A 19,606-nucleotide genomic window follows, 5' to 3' on the forward strand; every position below is an offset into this window, starting at 1 on the left:
TCGCGGTTGCAGCCGTAGACAGTATCTCAATATTGTGACCTCCATCAGCCCCTGAGTGCTCCCTGTCATTCAGTGAAATTATCCCACAGGTGGGTACAATCCAGACCTAATTTCAGATGGTGAATAGGCCGTGAGGTGCAGCTGCATCCTGGGACTGAAAACAGCAACATTTCAGCCAAAGGTGAAGTGGTAAGGGTAGAAATTTTTAGCATGAATAAGTCAACTTTGGATACACAGTATTGATTTGGCTGCAGGGGTGGCACTGTGAAAATATATTCATTATGACAGGACGGACAAAAGCTGTATGGATTTCTGGAAGAGGAATAAACTGTAGCGGAGCACAACAATTCTCTTAAGGGTACTTGACTGAGCGCGGTACTTACAGTTTTTCAAGTTGCTCTGCTGAGACTCACCGGAGGAAGTGGGAGGAGGAGTTCAACACACACAAAAAATAAAAAATAAAATAAAGTAAGAGAGACACGACAAACTCTATCAGAAAGACGGCCGAGGAACCTCCCCTGACTGCTGTGCGTCATGATCAGCTCATGCACAACTCAAATTTAAAGCAGTGTGGGGGAACAGCCATGCATTTATACTGACAAGTAATGACTCCGAAGTCTCCTCAGGCTGCTATCCCTGCATCTTTGGAAAATTGCTTGAGGGAAACAACCTCATAATGTGCACTGATGACCATAGGACAAATGAATTAAACATTCTCTAAGAGGGAAGAATGCGGCTTTCCGTGGATTAGCTTGCATTTCATTGCATAAGGCTCAGTCTAAATAGTGGGTTATTGACTGATGGTAATGTCCAGCACTTATCTTGAGAAGTAAATGCTATTGTGTTGCTAGATATGCAAGTGTTATGCAAACAAATTGCCTGATTATGCACAACTAGAAATAGTGTGGATGAGTGATATCCCACAGCATAAGGATTAGTTACTAACACCCACTCTTCAATTATGAGCATAAAACTCTTATGTGGGTTTTTTTGTGTCCCATATCCCTGTTACGCAACCTGCTCCACTTTGAAATAGATCCTTTCACAGCTAACCGCATGTTAGCGTACCGTGGTATGGATTGGGATAATTGAAAGATGGAAACAGTGCGGAAACATAATGATGCAAAGCCAAATGAGGCGCTGGACAATTTTGCCCAACAGACTCTGCAGTGCAAAAGGCCACCATTGTTTACTACTGACTCCAAGGACTGTCTTCAGGTTGCAGGCGAACATGATACATCATCGTCAACAGTGAGGTTACGTCAGCTCGTTTTGTCCGGAACGTGCCCTTCCAAACAGGGAGGTAGGTGTGATATTTTTAAACCCGAAGAACAGCAGCTGCCTTTTTGCTGGAGTAATTTAGGTTAAGCAGCTCACTGGCAGGTGTTAAAGAGACGTGTCCCACACCTGAAACATAAATTGGTTCCGAAAAACTCTCAAGCCAACAGTTCTCTCAGGTCAAAGCAAGGTGACATGTTTTGATGAGGCCAGAATAGAGGGGGAAAAAAGAAGCCAGAGATGTTTTATTTGTCTATTATGGACACTCCCTTTTCTCTTTAAATTCCAGCTAAACTGTAGCACCAAGAAACTTGCTTGAGCCTGTTAAAAGGCGAGCAATATGGTAATGCAAATATTTCAAATCAAGCTCTCACTGGAGGCTACAAAGAACATCTTCATTAATTCATTTGCAGTGCCTGCTTTTTTGGGGGTTACTCAGATATGAAAAAAGGGGGCTGGGATTACATTACTTTCAACAATCTGAGAGAAGAAAAAATCCCCTCATCCAAGATTCAAATGCACTTGCAAGCTCTGCTGAATGAATTCATGACCCAATCTTTGTGGAATACAGTCGAATATGTGGCACAGATCCAGGGTTTTCAACACCCGAGTCTCTCCACTCTTTCTCAATTAGAAAGACCAAAGGCAAGTTGTTAAAAACCACACAGAGCTTTGAACTCAACTGCTGCCATTACATCGTTTCCTCTGCATCCGACAGCATGACAAGAGATGTATTAACTTTGACATGCTCAATAATAAATGTCCTGCCAGACTGACTAATATTAGTCTCAATCGAGATGCGGATATCCTACCGGCAAGGCCAAGCAGGAGGGAAGGGAGTAACGTGATAGGATCAATAGGCTATACTGTATCTTTTCTTCCCTCTGTGCTGCCTCTTTTTTCTCTCAGAAATCCATGCATGCAGTCACTCAGAGACAATAAGAGGTGCTTCAGTCCATCTTTGCATTATAGGCTCCTCTTACCCCTACTGTGACTTCTCTATCAAAGGAGGAAAGATTATGGGTGGGGCAAAGAGCAAGCTGGGTACATCTTTCCTCATCATGGCCCCTGCAGCTAAAATGGAGGGCACAAGGAGGAGCAAGAAGAAGGGGGGAATCCTTCATTTTTCTACTGCAAACCTTCTTTTTACAGAAGCGAAGGTGTCTTGCCTTCTTTATAACTCCCCTAAGCTCCTTTAACCTCTCCTCTCGGGGCGGACGGTGGACTAACGGACAGGAAGATGGATGAGGGCCAGGCGGCAAGCAGCAGAAGAGTGAGTTAATGAGGCAGATTGCTCTCTTTGCCGCCTGTGCGAGGGATTACAGAAAGATTACCCATTCTGATTCTCTTCTCTTCCAATTTCAGTCGCTTTGGCGGTAAACTGAAGGGGCAAGGCACGGTGAAGAGGGGCGTGGGGAGAGTGCCAGAGTGCCCATGTTTCCATAGAGGTGAGATAGAAGGCAGCGCTCCGGCTCTCTGTCAAGGGAAAGTGACAGCTGCTCAAAACACTGACCTGCAAATGGAGAGAATTTCTGACTGATGCCTGCAATCTGACAGCTGTTAGGATGGCTACATTTGAGCTAAATATACCCAACATAAGACTGAATATCTCATTAGTCACATGAGATCCGGCTCCTTCATCAAATTAATTCTCGGGTGATAGCTCTAACACGCTACAGATTCCTCCCCCATAAACCCATAGTGGACTCTTTGAAATGAGGCACGTTTGAAAAGGCAGTCGTTTTTTCTGAGATGTACAAATGGCATGCCGGCTGTGTGTTGACCCAGAATGACGGCATTTGAGTTGAAAAGCTGCAGATTTGTATTCAGGAAAGTTGTTGGAAACCTCGTGTCAGGGAGATGAGCGAAAACAAAGAGAAGTACAGGACCTCGAATCCACTTTTTGCACTCGCTGAATAACAAACAGCGAAAAGGTCTGGAGAAATTATTCAAATTGCGGAGGAATTTGCAATTATTATAAGTCATCTCAACCCACAAAGGCAACGTTAAGCACCCTTCATGAAGTGCACTGAAAGCTCGGAGAACAAAAGTGGGACTATACATGCGCCCATTTTCCGCTGAAGGTGTCTGCTCACTGTGTATTGTTACAAAGGGAGGAAGCTATTTAGGTATTTCCAAAGCCATTATCAAAGCTGGAGTTGTTAGGCTGACTTGGTGATGTATTCGTCTTTGTGATTTTCTTCTTTCTTTCAACTGAGAATTGACAGAAAAATGCCAAATTGTGTGTGTGGGAAAAGATGCACTGGTGCTGTCATTCTGTCGCCTGCTGATAAAGACAGAAAATCCTGACCCTGTGATTAAGTGTTGTTCTTTTGTACCATTGCTCATTTGTGGCGTGAGAAAGTAAACTCCAACTGAAAAGAAAACCTATCACCTTGGTTGATCTCGGCCAAAAAAGTTTAATTTGGGTCATTTAACAAATGGCTCAATAAGCAATCCTACTTCCTGTGTGGATCAGCTAACCAGCAGCTCCTCAGAGGTCTTCCAGCAATGAATTCAGGTCAGTCACTCAGAGGTGGGACTCTTGTCTGCACTCATCAAACTTTGATTACTTTGATTACAGTGAGAGCATGTGAACATTATTGACACAGTAATGGCATACAGAGCAACAAGAATAAAGGGTTTGGGAGATCAATCAACATGCAAACACTGTAAATAATGACAATCATCTCATATTTCCTCCTGAAAATTGTAAAACGTTCCTACATCTTCACTATAAAAACAGAGGAGGTGAGCTTCCCCATCTGCCTTTACAGAGACTCCCCCTCATGTATCTGCGTTTTCCCATCCGTCTCTGCCTCGATGTCTCCAAACTACACAGTCTGAGCTCAAATATTATCAATACAACTAACCACAACCGTATCTCGTTATCGGGGATTTGGTGTATTTGTAGCACTTGTTAATTGTCCTTTTGGTTCGGGGGATTTTGTGTAGAGACACCGTTACGCACCCCAGTGGGCGTTTGGCGACACGGTGGCGCAGGAGTCGCATTCAGTCGCAGTACGCTCGTCCCAAATATCTACGCGAGAGCGCATTTTCTGACACGTCCTTGCTGAACACATTTACTCAAGAAAACACTTTATGAGATTGCTTTATGCAGCAGACTGTCAAATCACAGCAATCCTGCCCTTCAGCAGACACAAATGTAATGCAGCTGTTCATTAAAGAAAGTCTACCCTCCGGTGGCCTAATTTTCCATGTCCTAAAGATTTTACTCTCGCATTTCAAAGAGAAATCCGCAGCAAATAAACATTAATACTCTCAATTGATGGTGCCAAATTTAGGATTCGACTCCCTAGAAAGTGGAATTACAGTTAATTTCCATTTCAGGTATTTGGAGTGAGGGAGAAGTCCAAGTAAGCAGGATGCGTGTGTAAAAAATAGGCTGCATGTATCATCAGCGTGTCTCACTCGCTACAATCCATGCGTATATTCTCCTCTAAACCAGAGCTGTTCAATTAAATCGGTACCCTGGGGTTTAACGAGTGACGGAACCTGTAAGAATAACCCCTCACAAGTGGTCTGGACATTGCGTAAACACATCTCCAGCTCACCAAGCACAAAAACTGACTTTCTCTTTCACCAAACACACTGGGGTTTTTTGTGGGGAGAATTCCCCCACTCTGCCAACGCTGTCACGCGTGGCTTCAGAACATATATGTCCATCATTTCTCTCCCCCCAACACACACACACACACACCGAATTCAGCGTGTCTGCTCCCAGAGCCGCAGAAAACAAACAGCAGATCCATTCCGCTCCTCCAAATATTGACCCATTACGCATCATTTACTGATGGCTCCCTCTCAACAGAACAAAGCAGGCATTATTGGATCATTTAAGTGCGTCTTTTAATTTTTTTCCAGCGTGATATCACCTGTCACCATTTGGAGAACCCTTGCAGAGAGGGACAAATCCTCACAGCCGGAGAGAAAACACACAGAAGCGTACAGTCACCACAGCAAAGAAGGGGGAAAAAGTCCTTACTTGTATTTTGCGGCAATCCTTTGCGATAATATTCTCCAGACTTGGGGAGGTTTGTAAATATCCCTGGGTAAAGCCTGGATGTAGCTTCTGTGCTTCTTTTCTTTTTTTTCCTTTCTTTTTTTATCCAGAGCGTTGAACAGACCAGGTTTTCTTCCCCCCCTCTCTCCTTCAAGACAGATGTGAACGGTCCTGGCCGAGTCGCTCCACCTGCATCCCTGCTGTCAAGCCCGACACAAAGCAGGAAATGTAACGTCACATTCTTCCTTTCAAATCAAAACCCTCCGCGCCGATCCGTGCCGCTGAGACTTTTATTTTGAAGGTTTCGTCTCCCCGTTTCTTCTGGATGCTTCTGGGTCCTTTGACGCACCTCCACCTGCATCGACTGGAACAGGAGACACAGTGGCATCAGCAGCGGTGGTTTGGTAGCGGCGCCGCACTGAGGAGGCCGCCCACAGAGACACGCCCCGCTCCGGCTGCAGGAGGCTACTTCACCCTGGGCGAGGGAGACAGACCGGAGATCTCTGGCTGAGAAGTTCCACCTACCAGGTACTGAAGATTTTAAAAAATCACACTCATGGCACTCAGAGAAGATGAAAGTATGCGTTACTGTCCAACTTTACGCACAGGACTTAATTGGAAGCATTCAGTGAGTTTAAGAAGATCAGATAAAACCATGGTGCATATAAATTCAAAGAGAAAAATCAATAATGTAGTAGAAAAAAGAAGTAAAAAGAAGTTTAAAAAAGTTTTTTTTTTTTAAAAAAACACACAAAACAGCAAAATATACCCAAGAGACAATACAGACCACAAATTATGCAGGTTTTAAAGGTTTGTCACAATAAAGTCTTCAAAAATGACAGCCTAATTAGCGTCCTCCTATAAACTACATTGTGTGAGTCAAACTGCAGCAATAATGAGTCAAAAACTTATTTCGGATACAGCTATGAAGTGAGCTGCTCCTATTATTTGCTAATGACTGCCCACACCTGCAAACATTTCTGCAGGCAGTTATGTAAACTAAACAATGGGTCTGCAAACTCCATTTGATCATCATCACAAAAGGAAAGAACAACATAAAAGGGATCGTATTTTCTTCCACAGATAGTTTTTTTCCTGGGATGGACACATAAATTCCCCTCATAAAGATTTATGATATTCCTGATAGGTGAGTAAACAATAGTATATAGTTATAGAGACAACAATACTGAGTGTAGGATTTAAGTACAAGTAGGACATATGTCTGAAAACCATCCTTTCTTCGACACTAAAAAGGAACTGAATAATAATAGGAATATTGACATGCTACTGCATTCTTATAGGCAATTTAAGTCTCTCTGTGGAGTTTATAGTGAGTTCTGTGTGAGTCCACTAAAGCATCGCTCTGATATCCCATCCATACGTGCTTTATTTTGCTTTGATAAATGCATTATTTTTAAATTTACAGTCAACTTCAGCCAGTCAAATATCAGATGCATTCAAAAGTATGGTAATGTTGAGAGGCAGAGCTGTCTGTTCAAGTGGAACTCGAATAATTTGCTGAGATAATCTGAATATCCACAGCTTTATAGCTTCTTTTTGTGTGCCAACTGGATTCAAATCTCTGTATTTTTACAAGTCGGGCAAAGCGCTGCCTATTTATAATTCTCCCAGTTAGCTAATTGCATTTAGTCTCCATCCTGAGTGTAAATCAGCCGCGAGTCAATCAGCTTAAATGCAAACCAGTGGGGCTCTAAACTGTGCTGGACTTAAAAACTCACTGCTGTTGCACAATTTTTTTTTCTTTTCGACAACATGTGGAGTGAGCTTTGGCCAGCCAAGCCATTCTGTTTCTGCTGCACCGCCGTGTGTTACCCTAAAGACCGGCCCATCGCTCCTGGCAAAACGCAGGTGTCACCTGCACGAGTGGGACCATTTGATCTGGGCAGAGATGGGGGGTCATTTGAGCCAAGAGGAACATTTGAAGCTGAAACTGCATTTCGCTCCACTCTCACTTTCTTTTCATTTCCTCCGCTCATCGTGTCACACAGCGGGCTGACAAAGTTCCTCATTAGTAGCAATCCGTGGCCTCACTGTGGTCTATTGCTCTGTCTTGCCTCACTGGGAGAACAACTGGATCCGCTCATCATGCCCCACATCATGTCAGCAAATTGAGACAGCAGAAGTCGTCACTTCTGCCTGTTATCCTCATTTGCAGGATATATCTGCTGGCTGGTGAGAGCGGTGTAGTATTTCACCGAGTTCCCCACTTATTATACATGTATTTCAGGAGCGGCTAAATAAAGGGCTACTTGTCTTCAATCAATCTGAAACCCCTGGGAGCCACCGAACACACATGCACAATCGACACATAATTCAATAGTGTGTCTTTGGAGTACTTTTACAGTTTATCCCATCAATCTAGCCATCAGGAGTTGTGCCTTAGAGGTCTGTCCACGTCGCCCGTCGACAGAGAAATCACAGCCACCTAGTCAATGAACCTGTGGGGGGAAGGGCATCAATCACAGCCTTATTGAGCAGCATGGCACAAGAGAAGCCTGTCAAAAGAATACTGGCACCTCAGAAATAATTTCTCAGGCCAAAATAGCAGATTCAAAACAGTAGAGGGTCGGCGGACTGTTGCCGCTGTGATTTAAAGTTTGTAAAGTTACACCTGCCTGCCTGTGGTGGAAACAGAGTGGTTCAGGACTCAGTTTTGGATATGTCATATCACAATCTGACACTATGACCTGAGAAACTGATACTAGATTCACTTGTGATATTAATACTTGCGTCGTCCTAGAAGTTTTTCTGATATATATGTAGTCACTTCAGACATTTTTAGGATTTTTTTGGGAAGATTTTTACTCATTTTTTGAAAATATTTACAAGAAATTTCTTGTCAAATTTGGGTGATTTTTTTTGAAAAAAAAAACATTTAAAGGAAACTTTTGAGGAATTACTGGAATTTTCTTCCAGAAGGTTTTGCAAATTTTCTGAACTTTGGGGATTTTGTTTTTGCTGAATTTTTTATTTTTTTTTATTTTTTTTGTCAGACAAGGAAACAATATTTTTTTGGTGCCCGTAAATGAGGACAACAGGAGGGTTAATAAAATTGTGACAAAAATCTGAAGAGGGATAACTGCATTTCATTTCCATCTCCAAGAATATTAAATCCAGTTGTACAATCTAAGGTTTTGTCATATCTGGACAATTATACCACAATATGGTGCAGTGCAGCTGATCAGGAATGGAACAAGCTTCACCATCAAACATGTCTGCTTCTGAACTGTCATTTAGATGCTGTTAAGTGTTACATCTCTGTGCATCGCCGCTGGCCTTGCAGTAGCAGCACATGGGTTTAATTGTCCTACCCTGAGAAGGTGGATAAAAGGTTCACCTGGGCAGCCTTGCATTGCCACCACACTCCTGCTGTTAGATCTTGATGTATTTTCATGGCTGCCTGTATTTTTGCACTGTCTTGCTTAGATCAGAAATCCTGGTCTTCACTTTATGTTGTGGCCTACAAGGTTGAAGGTGGGGAATGATTTTTTGAACCATCCTTTGTGACCAAACAGCTTTAATCCGAACTAACCCAGATGTATTAAAAAGAAACAAGACCAGAAACAAGTAAGATTATTATTTCAGAAGCTTTAAAGACAACAGCTCTGTGTGGTGTTTAATTGGAATAATATCTTATTAGAGAATCCCTGGATAACATTACCTTCAAAAAACAGCTCAAGCATTTCTAATTATATACCAATTAGGTGCACCGTTGTTTACACTGGGTTACATACATCAAATTGTTTTGTTTTTCTTCTGTCCTGTGCATGACAAAGAGAGTGGCTGTTTTATTGGTGATGGGAAAATATTAACCCTCGTGTCGTCAGGTGCAAATTTAACTGTTTTAAAGTTTGAAAATGTGGGGTAAAAAAATATTTTTACAGTGAAACTTCTGATGTCCACATTTTCAACATTTTTGGAAAATTTTAAAAATTTGGGAAAATTACAAAAAAAAATATTTCTTAAGAATATTCAGCAAAAGTCAATTTTTTTGGTGAATGTTCTTAAAGAAAATCTGAGAAGTTTTACTGATATTTATATATATATATATATATATCATCACTTTAGATAGTTTTAGAACTTTTTAAAAGATTTTTTTCTCATTTTTAAAAAAATATGTACAATAAGTTTCTTGCCAAATTTTTTTTTTTTAGGGAAACTTTTAAGGAATTATCTGATTTTTCTCTCGCAAGGTTTTACAAATTTTCAGAAATTTGAGGAATTTTTTGCTGTATTTTTGTTTGTTTTTTCAGACAAGGAAACAATACGTTTTGGTGCCCATAAAGAAAGACAACAGGAGGGGGTCACGAGATGATTTCTGCAAGAGAAAAGATTTTCAAATTGTTGTTTTTTTGTTAGTTTTTTCAAAGAAAGAAAGCTAGTCATCTTAAGTTTGAAGGGGATGCCAATATTTTGTCAATAAACCTTGAGGTTGTCAGTAGATGTAGCCCAAAGGGTCCAAACCAAAAAGGTTGCCTGAACACTGTGTACATTTTGTGCAGAAAGATGACCTTCCCACAAATCCACAATGTCCTCTGATACACAGAAGTTATCATCAGAGAGTGTTTTGTATGACATTTGCCACAGTCCTGCCTTTCAAAAAACAAAAAACAAACCTCGGCCTCTGCAGTCATTGTTAGATGTTACCATCAATCAAATGTGAGCCAGTGTTGCTGGGCATGACAAGAGTTTTCCATTCAAAGGCAACATCTAAAAATAAATGAGAATATCTCACAGCAGACAGATGTCAGCTGAGTGTATAACACACCAAACAGCATCAAATAACCGCCAGCCTGTTATCATGATCTGATTTGAATCCAATAGAGATTTCATGCCTTTTAAATATCACTATAACTCATTTCAGTCATATGTCTTCCAGTGCCTTGATTTAATATTCTCTACATATAAAGCTGGCTGATTTGATAAGCTTTCACTCATGAGTAATTCATTTCATTGTTGGAGGACCCTGTGAGGTTGTTGTTTTTTCCCCTTTCTCTCCATTGCACTAATTAAAACTAATTGAATTGAATTGATGCTACCGAGCCCCTGAATCACAGTGCAACCATCTCCTTCCTGCTCATCCCTGAAATGAGACAAATCAAGTGTGCCGTGTAATCAGACATGAAAAAAAAGTCAAAACACCAAAGAAGTCGTCTCCCTTGTTTGTTGTTAGCCCATTATCACATTTCCATCAAATTCACAAATAATAACTTGGCATTAAAACACAGACTCGGAGTTGTTTGAACACAACTGAATGTTGGTTGCTTTAGATGTGACTGTGGATGGCACACAAAACTTTTCATGGGTGAAGGTTTTCTCAGCTTGAAATAACTGCTTCAGGGTTGCAGAGAACCGTTGTTGATAACATTTTTCTGTACACATACAACTGTGCCAACAAGCTGCAGCACACAGCAGACGTGAGTCACTTAAATGTCAAATCATTCAAAACTGCATCACGTCTCAACGATTCTATTATTTGTTAGGAGTATTTTCCTTTGTGAACAGTCAGAAACTAATACTTTAGAAAAACTGCATTGCAAGAAGTGCAGCAAAAGTGAATACATCTGTGAAACACAAGTCAGAAAATCTATGAGCACTAAAACAACATTCAGTATGACCTGCGAGCAAAAGCTCGTTCTTAGTTTTGGGCCTTGGGGTGGTCTATCTGCATGCCTGCATCATTGTTCCACATGTTAAAGAATTTCCAGAGGAAGTGAAAGATAACAAAAAAAAGCAAGAGTGTGGGTTCTCACAAAACTGGAAGACAGGATATGGGAGGATTGATGACCAACTAACAATCAGTCAAAAGACAGTTGAGGCAGAAACCAGGAGGTTAAGAATGAGCCGGAGTACCACTAACTGGCTGTCCTCCAGAAATGATGCCTCAGACTGTGTGCACAACCGAGCTCTGAAAAACAGATGGACAAGTGCTCTGGACTTCCCACAGGGGTCATAAAGGCGAATCAGAGTTTCTGTGACAGCTCAGACGGCGTTGAAGGGTATTGTGTAACATCAGCCTCTGTGGACGGTGTCTAAGGAAAACACCCTTGCTTGACTTTCTTACAGGACACAGATAGAAGGATGGTGAATACTGGGAGCACTCAGATGAGATGAAGATGCATTTGTTCAGCTCAGAACAAATGGGGTCCAACATGTTTGGCGTGAAACCTGGTGAATGCACAGTCCTGACAGTGAACCACAGAGGTGGAAGTGTGATGTTGAGGTGCCAAAGGTGTTGGGGAAGCTGTCTTTATAGATGGACCCATTAGCCCTCTTGTCGTCATGCGGGTTAAAATTGACCCGTTTTAAAGTTTGAAAATGTAAAAAAAAACATGTTTTCACAGTGAAACTTCTGATGTCCACATTTTCTACATTTTTGGAAAATCTTTGAACATTTTTTGTTGGAAAAAAGAAATTTAAAAAAATGTTTGTAAAGAAAATATTAGAAGTTTTACTGACATATATGTCATCACCTTAGATAGTTTTAGGATTTTTTTTTTTGAAGATTTTTACTCATTTTTTAAAAATATTTACAAGAATTGGCTTGCCAAATTTGAGGGATTTTTTTGAAATAAAACTTTTAGGAATTATTAGAATTTTCTTCCTTGAGGTTTTGCAAATTTTCAGAAATTTGGAGAATTTTTTGCTGAATTTTTGGATTTTTTTTAGACAAGGAAACAATATTTTTTGGAGCCTGTAAATGAGGACAACAGGAGGGTTAATGACAGAGCATCCCTTAGGAAAATAGGTGTTGAGTCTGTCATCAAAAATAAAGGTGGACACACAAAGAATTGAAATAATAGCAGTGAAATGTATTGACCTTTGTGGCTATTGGCGGTACAATTCTGAAACCTCTGATAATGAAGTGATATAGCACAGGGGTGTACTCACTTCATTTGTATACTGTCCATAGAATATGTGGCTCAGCAGCTATGAGTAAGTTTTACATAAACATATGGAGCTTATGCCGACTAAAAGTGCAGACAAGTGCTGTGTAGGTGTATGCATATTAACTGACGGCATACGTGAGATGTCATGAAGACAGCAACTTTGGTTAATATTATATAAAGCAACAGTGATGAATAACTAAGTCTCATTTTAGATAAAGTGGTGTGCTGGACCTGCTTATCATCTGTGCTTTATTCAGGAACAGTCACTGATTCTGAGTTAATGCCACTGTTTACTGTCACCATGTTTTCATTAAAAAAAAAAGCACCCGTCAGACACTTCTGTGTCTCCGTACAAATAAAGCAGACTTCAATTATCCTAATAAACACTTCCAATCTGTTGAATTGATGCATCTGTTGTTGACTGTAGGTCAGTATTTGCTCTGCACCCTCTTGTATGGACAGCTCTGCTTGTGTTCCTGAGAACATACATTTCATTTGTCCTTGCTAGTGTAAGCGTCCTCTTTTGATGTATGTCAGCATTACTGTACAAGCTGCTCCAGCTATTATGTCATATTAGTGACATGTGTGTACCATCTAACATGTGTGTTGATGACACAAACCAAGCGCTAATTGCCTTTCAAGTGTGAAAAGAAGCCAGAATAACCACAAGCAAGTGTGTGTAATGCTGTCAGTCAGAATTAATCAAAGAGAGAAGCTCTTATGCAGCTGAGACAGCAACTTTACCATTGTAGAAGCTTATTGTTGTGTCCAGTTGAAAATCACTGCATCCTGTTGGTGCTAATTCAGTAGAGTAAGAATTTAAAGTTCAAATATGTGTTATATCAGCAGGTTTACTTTAAATTCTCACTGCACTGATGAGTTTCTACAGGCCACAGTCATAGTCACCAAGACCATATTCAGGGAAGGAGTGTTTACAGATCAGTGTGTACTTACTGTAAAGTGAAAGCACTGCTGTTGTGGCGAGAAACCTAAAAGCCTCCATTCAGATCATTAACTAACAAGTCAAGGCCTGTGGGTTTGCTACTGAGGCACAGCACTACTCAGAAGAAAGGATCCGTCTCCAGCATGCAGGAAGGATGCTGATTAATGGTCAGCAGATGATGGGAAAAAAGGCCGAGGAGAGGTTTGAAATCACTAGGAGTTTAATATTTCATTTACAAATCAATGTTGCCACCCTTTCAGGCAAATATGGAGATTGGTTTCCTGAAGAAGAAAAAAAACAGCAGCTTTAGTTGTTTCAGCAAATGCCTGTTAGGGGTTATCGGAACAATGACTCTTGAGCAAATGAGGAATAGTGTGATAGTATTATAGAGCCACAATAGTCCACACATGGAATGCATTGTTATAGATGCATGAGTCAACAGAATGTAGGAAACAGAGATTGCTGTCCTTTTTTTGTTGTTGTTTTTTGGGTGTTTTTTTTTTTTTTTGCTTCATACTGACAGCAAGAGGACTGTCTGGTGACTAAGATGTTTGGACACATCGATGACAAAACTGTAGTTCCTCCAGATACAAGATTGAAACTGAATTATCCCAGAATTTTGCTCAATCCTCCACTCAGCAATGTTTTTTGTCATATCTAGATAATGGACATCATCAGCTAAGTTTCCTGATATATCACAAAAGAAAAAAGGTTATGTATTCAGGGAAAATGGATAAATTGTGAATCTAAGCGAAGGCAGGTGGGGCAGGAGGCAGTTTCCATCGATTTTATATACACTAATGAGAACGTATTTTAAACTGTATTTTATGACAGAAGAGAGTGCATTAGGTTAAAAGAATGAGAGGGAAATTGTTTTAAAAAGAGGAACAAGTAAAAAAATAAATGGCTTTGGCAAACTAATTAACAGCCTCTTAAGCACAAATTGTGTTACATAAAAGTTTACAGCCAACAGTTCTGGTCCTAGTTTAGCTCTTCCTGCTGTGCATGGAAATTCTCCTTATCAGAAACCACTTTAGCTCTTTATCATAGCCATTACCTAGCTAAAAACAACAACAACAAAAAAAAGATATTGTTTTACACAAAAGCTACACTGATGATTGGACACAGGTAGACACAAATGAACAAGCATTTCTGTCAGTAGGATATTAAGGAAATTTTGTTTCAAAACTAAAAAAAACCCAAACAATAAGTCATGGAAACTGAACATGTAACCGCAAGAACATTTTAACATTGTCCTGGATTTCACGGAAGTCGAAGCAAAAACAAAAGAACAACAACAAAAAAAGAAACAAGAGTGATGGAAAAACTCAAAACACATCAATTATCTTCCTCCAAAAAAAAAACAGAAAATTGTCAAAGCAGCACTTAGGGCGCCTTTGTTGCAATCTAAACCTCTTCGGAGATATGAATCTGTGGTGTTGAAGGGCATTGTGGGAGAACTGTGTGATCAGCATGTATGGCAAAGGGGAAAAAAGCAAGCATGGTCTGCTCCCCAAAGGCCTAGTCATGATTAGATGATCAGCCATGATGGCTCCAAACATATTTCCCCTACAGAGCCCTTTGGACATGGTATGTGTGCGCGAGGCAACAATGACAGTATCAGCACATTTGCAGATAGCACAGGACAGCAAAGATCCAGAGGAGAGATACACCGCTGGAGATGCGTATCTCTTGGGATGAATTGTGCGTTTGCATGTCAAATGCATGTCATTTGTTTACGGTGGCGGGAGAAAATGAAACGCAGGATGGATTGCTGTAAAGATCACAGTCAAGACTGGAATCTAACAGCCTGTATCTGTGTTTGTACCCTATCAGTGAGTCTCTCCAGTCCCTGAGTGTGCTCCTCTCCACAGCATGTGCACAGATCTACATCAGGGGGTGCTATTTTCCAGACGGCCCCTCCAGTGATTGCTGTTGCAGTACTGAACATGGACAGCGGTGGTTTGTGTTTGAGGAAGGCGGGGTGAGGCTGTGTGTCGTGGGGAGAAAACCACTATCGCTCCCATCATGCCTTGTTGCCGAAAGGAGACACTCTTTACACTCGGTGTGAGGGTAAGCAATTATTCCCCCTCTCTTTTATCCCCCTGAGATGGAGAGCACCAGCCACTGGTGAACAAAGCTGCTTTTGTACCATACTATGAGGACAGAGAAAATCAGCATAGAGCTCCCAACTCGTTCTCCGGTGTCTGTATGTGTGTCCATGTATGCTCTTACACTGTAAGTCCTCTAATTCTACTCCTGGCAAAGGGAGTTTTAGCGTTACATCCTTTGGGTTGCATCGTTTTATTAGTCCTCAGGCAACTTCAATATTTAAAGTCTCTCTCTAGTTATTGATGAAACCTTTAAAACCTCACATCCACATTTGAAAATTACAGATTTAGAAGTTTAAATAAGCTTTTAAATTGCTCTACGCAGTCCCCACTCATTGCAGCTCAAGCACACCTTTGGCTCAAACCCTGTAAAACTACCCAATGCTACAAAATAGTGAGATGTAATTTTGGGCTAATTCAACCTTACATGCTCCATCTAGAAATCATTTCTGAAGAAGAGTAAAGATACAGAGCCCCATAGGGTGAAACGAGTGGTATCATACGTTTAATTTAAACCTCAGAGTCTAAATCAATATTTGCTCTCGTGGACTTTAAATTGGAAATGCTAAGTCATGATGTCTACTGCCTATTTTGCTAATGATGCATGCTCTAGCATATAAAAACAAACACCATAGGGACATAATAATAGGGTGAAAACTTGATTTTCAACAAGGAAGGTTATCAAGATACTATGAAGTGTTGATTTTTAAAGATATATTTTGTTAACACGAGGGCTGCTCTCAGGAATTTTGCCACTTTGGTCAAATCTGCTTGCTTAGCTTTACCAAATTAGTTTTGAAAATCTGTAGCTAGGATTTTGAGGTTATTTGTTTCTGTTTACCAAAAACTTGGTACTACACTACCTCAACACTCTCATTAAATTGGTTTTTATTTTTCCCTCTAACTCAAATATGGAGCAAATAAGCAAACTTCCCAAAATGTGTCTATTTCCCTCAAAGTTTTAGGATTGGAAAACATCGGTGGGTTTAGACTTAATTGACTTGCTTGACTTTTTGGTATTATTGGCTAAAATGCTGATAAATTGTTTTGCTTGTTGGACATTTAAATTCAAATGTAATTATTTCACTTGTTCAGTTGTTGATAAGATGGTGGAAATTTAGTTTTCAGACTACTACAGTACACACAATAATGTGTTCATATTACTATAAACTTGCAGTAACACTTTGGAACAAAAGGGACAAGCTGCTAACAACCCAGTGACATTTCATCGCCTTTCATGTTGATATTGTAAACCTGTTAGAAACTGTTTTGATATTCCACTCTCAATATTCCTTTTTTTAAGCTCTTTTTGGTCTCCCCGGGGAAATTTCTGCCTCTTTTGAAGTTAAACATGTAACTATATTTACCATCTAGCTGCTGTGTGTGCCTGCGGTTCTTTTTTAAAAGGTATTTTTGGGCATTTTCACCGCTATTGAACAGTGACAGTCAAGAGAGACGGAAAGCGTGGGCAAAGAGAGCAGGTGAATGACAAGCAGTAAAGGGACCAGGCCAGCTGTCCACCGAACCGAGGATTCATTGCTCAGAGGCGTTTGCACCCATGCAATATGCGCCCTAATCACTCAGTCATCATGTCGCCTGTGTCTGTAGTTCGAACATATGTTATAGTCACACTCTGTTCCCAGTTTTACTCTCAATGCAAGCTCCCCTTCCAATCAGTTGGAGTCGCTAGCATTAGCAACAAGCACATAATCTTTCAACGATGTTCGTTGGATTGAATATGGGGGAGAAAGTGCAGTGAACATGCAGCAAGGTATAATTTGCAACTGCTGGGCCACACTTCACCTTGATTTCTGTGGGTTGAGTTTAGATTTGTCATTAGGCCTACATTAGGGTGAGACTTAACCTCCTGCATACACAGTGAACACAGGGCTCAGCAGAGAATTGACAAATGGGCCTTGAAAGTATAGTGAGGCAAACTTCTATTTGAGTGTGTGTGTGTGTGTGTGTGTGTGTGTGTGTGTGTGTGTGTGTGTGTGTGTGTGTGTGTGTGTGTGTGTGTGTGTGTGTGTGTGTGTGTGTGTGTGTGTGTGTGTGGCTTCAAAGAGAAACTCAGATGGCCTCCTTTATCCCTGATTGCAAGTCATTCCTTCAATCTCTCGCTCAATCTTCCTCTCCCTCTCTTTCTCTCTTCCCTTCTCCGGGCCATCTCTCACTTAATCTCCCATTCTTTCGCACTCCACCTTCAATTCAGTTTAATTTGCTTGGCTGGCATGGGAAGTATGCATTTATGTCAGCCAGGCATCCGCAGGGGTAACTGATGGCGCAATAACCATAGGGAAACAATGCTCTCAAACAGGAGGGAGTAGGTATCGCTATTGAACCATTAAATAAGGGAACGCTCAATGCTCCGTGTGACTTTCTAGGAGGGAAATGACTGTCTTTTTCCTCCAAATGACTCCACTATCTGCTGCAGGACTGGCCTGTTTGAAAGTGCAGAATGATGAAGTAACTTCTAATTTGTGCTGTTTTGCCATTGTACCATATGAAAACCCATTTATGATGGAGGATGAGCGTGACAGTGTGTGGATATACTATACGCATGACTGCAACTGATGTATTGAGGATGGCTCCATTTTGACTCAGGAAAGGGAAGCATGGACGCACATCGGATGTGTTTGCCAAAAGTGCTGGTCAAAAAAATAACAAAACAAAAACAAAGAAGAATGAGAAATAAAAGTGGGGTTCTATGTGCAAGTCTTTCTTATGCAACCAGTGGGACACAATAGGAGTGAGGACACCCTTGGGCGTGTAACTCAAATGTCAAATGATTCAAAATTGCGTCACATCTAGATACTGGCGTTATTTCTGAGTCATACAATGGAGTATTTGCTCTTGAGAAAAATGATTTGGGTCAATGTCATGCTGGAGAACCCATTTGTGTTGAGCTTCAGTTCCTGAGCTGATGGTGGATATTCTGCAAAAGGATTTTCCGATAGAGAGCAGAATTCACGGCTCCATCAGTTACGACAAGTTGTCCAGGTCCTCAGACCATCAGCTGCTCCCAGAGGAGCCGGAGCTGGAGGACCGACGGGATGGGAGGAGATGGTACGCTCAGCGTTTTCTGGCGTGGATTTGAAGTTATGAACTGAGATTTCTGAGGAGAAGATGAACAGCAGCGAAGATCTGCAGATCTGTAGAGTCTGGTGGAAGATGCACTGAATGAATGAACACTGCCTCAGTTATAAAGCACACTAAGTTGGGGAACTTAATTGAAAATGACTGGACATAAAAGGGCCTTGTGACACCCTGACTCTATACCTGCATGAACTAATGCAAAGCTCAATTTAACAAAAAATCTACAAAAACAACGCAAATATCTTTGTTATCTTATCATATGTGATTCTGCATTTCTATCCAGAATTTGTCCAACATCTGTTATTCTATTTAGTATATCCTTTACTGTTCTTCATGGAGAGATACATGCACCAGTTAGTCTGAATATGATTGATTAACAAATTAATTAGAATAGATTAAACATATTTGTATTATGTAGAAAGAAAACCTGGTTAAAAAATGAGGCATTAATAGTGTTTTCATCAACAAAGTGATTTAGAGGTATGTAAATATTTTCTGTTATGAAAATATACTAATTAAGGACAAGATATAATTATACCTATTTCATCTCTAGCTGTCTGTAGTTAAATAAACTTTTTAAGTACCACAAAGCAGAAATGCATCCCAATCAATGTTATTATGTCCTCACATTCATTCAGATTTAATTACAGGCAGTCAGTCATCAGAGTAAAATCCAATCCAGAATAATACAATATATATAATTTATTGATGGGCTCTCTTCGGCTTCGTTTAATATCTTTTTTTCTGTCTTTTTCTTCCCTAGCTGGAGATATGCACATGATTTGAATATCATGTCGAGATATTTCCCAGACAGATATGACAGAGCCTGATAACAGCCTTCGTTATCAACAACTTCAAGTTAATAGTAGGTTCTGGTGTCAAATAGCAAAAGCATCCTTGTGAAGACGCGTTTTTGTTCTGACATTTAGCAGTCACATTGTAGACATACACTATATCCTAGATTCCTCCGGTAACAGCAGCCTGTTGTGGCGGAATTTAGAGCAATTCTTGACAATTCGTCTCATGACATTTTCAGAAAATTATATCTATCATAAATATATGCGCGTGGGTGTGGATTGCGGTGACATACAGCACTTAAACTTACTGAATCATCAGAACAGAAGAAAAAGAATTTATGAAAGGAGCAGTTGGTTTTAGTTGTTATTTGTATTAAAAGTCAGATTCATCTGCATGTATATTTACCATTTTGAAAAACGTTTTCAGATGATGATAAATATCCAAT

The 19,606-nt window shown here is 40.5% G+C and overlaps 1 protein-coding gene and 1 long non-coding RNA gene across 2 annotated transcripts in view; one reads left to right on the forward strand and one right to left on the reverse strand.

Annotated features, from left to right (window-relative positions):
- nrxn2b (neurexin 2b) overlaps window positions 1-5,528 on the reverse strand; it is a 704,661-nt gene extending 699,133 nt beyond the window's left edge. The window contains 1 exon segment of the mRNA XM_051943965.1: window positions 5,285-5,528. The gene's annotated coding sequence lies outside the window, so the exon portion shown is untranslated.
- A 132-nt stretch (window positions 5,529-5,660) lies between these two features.
- LOC127532381 (uncharacterized) lies at window positions 5,661-18,053 on the forward strand. The gene is made up of 2 exons (XR_007939764.1): window positions 5,661-5,830; window positions 15,031-18,053. It is a non-coding gene; the product is annotated as an uncharacterized LOC127532381 (long non-coding RNA).
- The last annotated feature ends 1,553 nt before the right edge of the window (window positions 18,054-19,606 follow it).

The sequence above is a fragment of the Acanthochromis polyacanthus genome, chromosome 23, assembly GCF_021347895.1.
Source record: "Acanthochromis polyacanthus isolate Apoly-LR-REF ecotype Palm Island chromosome 23, KAUST_Apoly_ChrSc, whole genome shotgun sequence".
NCBI classification, from domain to species: domain Eukaryota; kingdom Metazoa; phylum Chordata; class Actinopteri; family Pomacentridae; genus Acanthochromis; species Acanthochromis polyacanthus.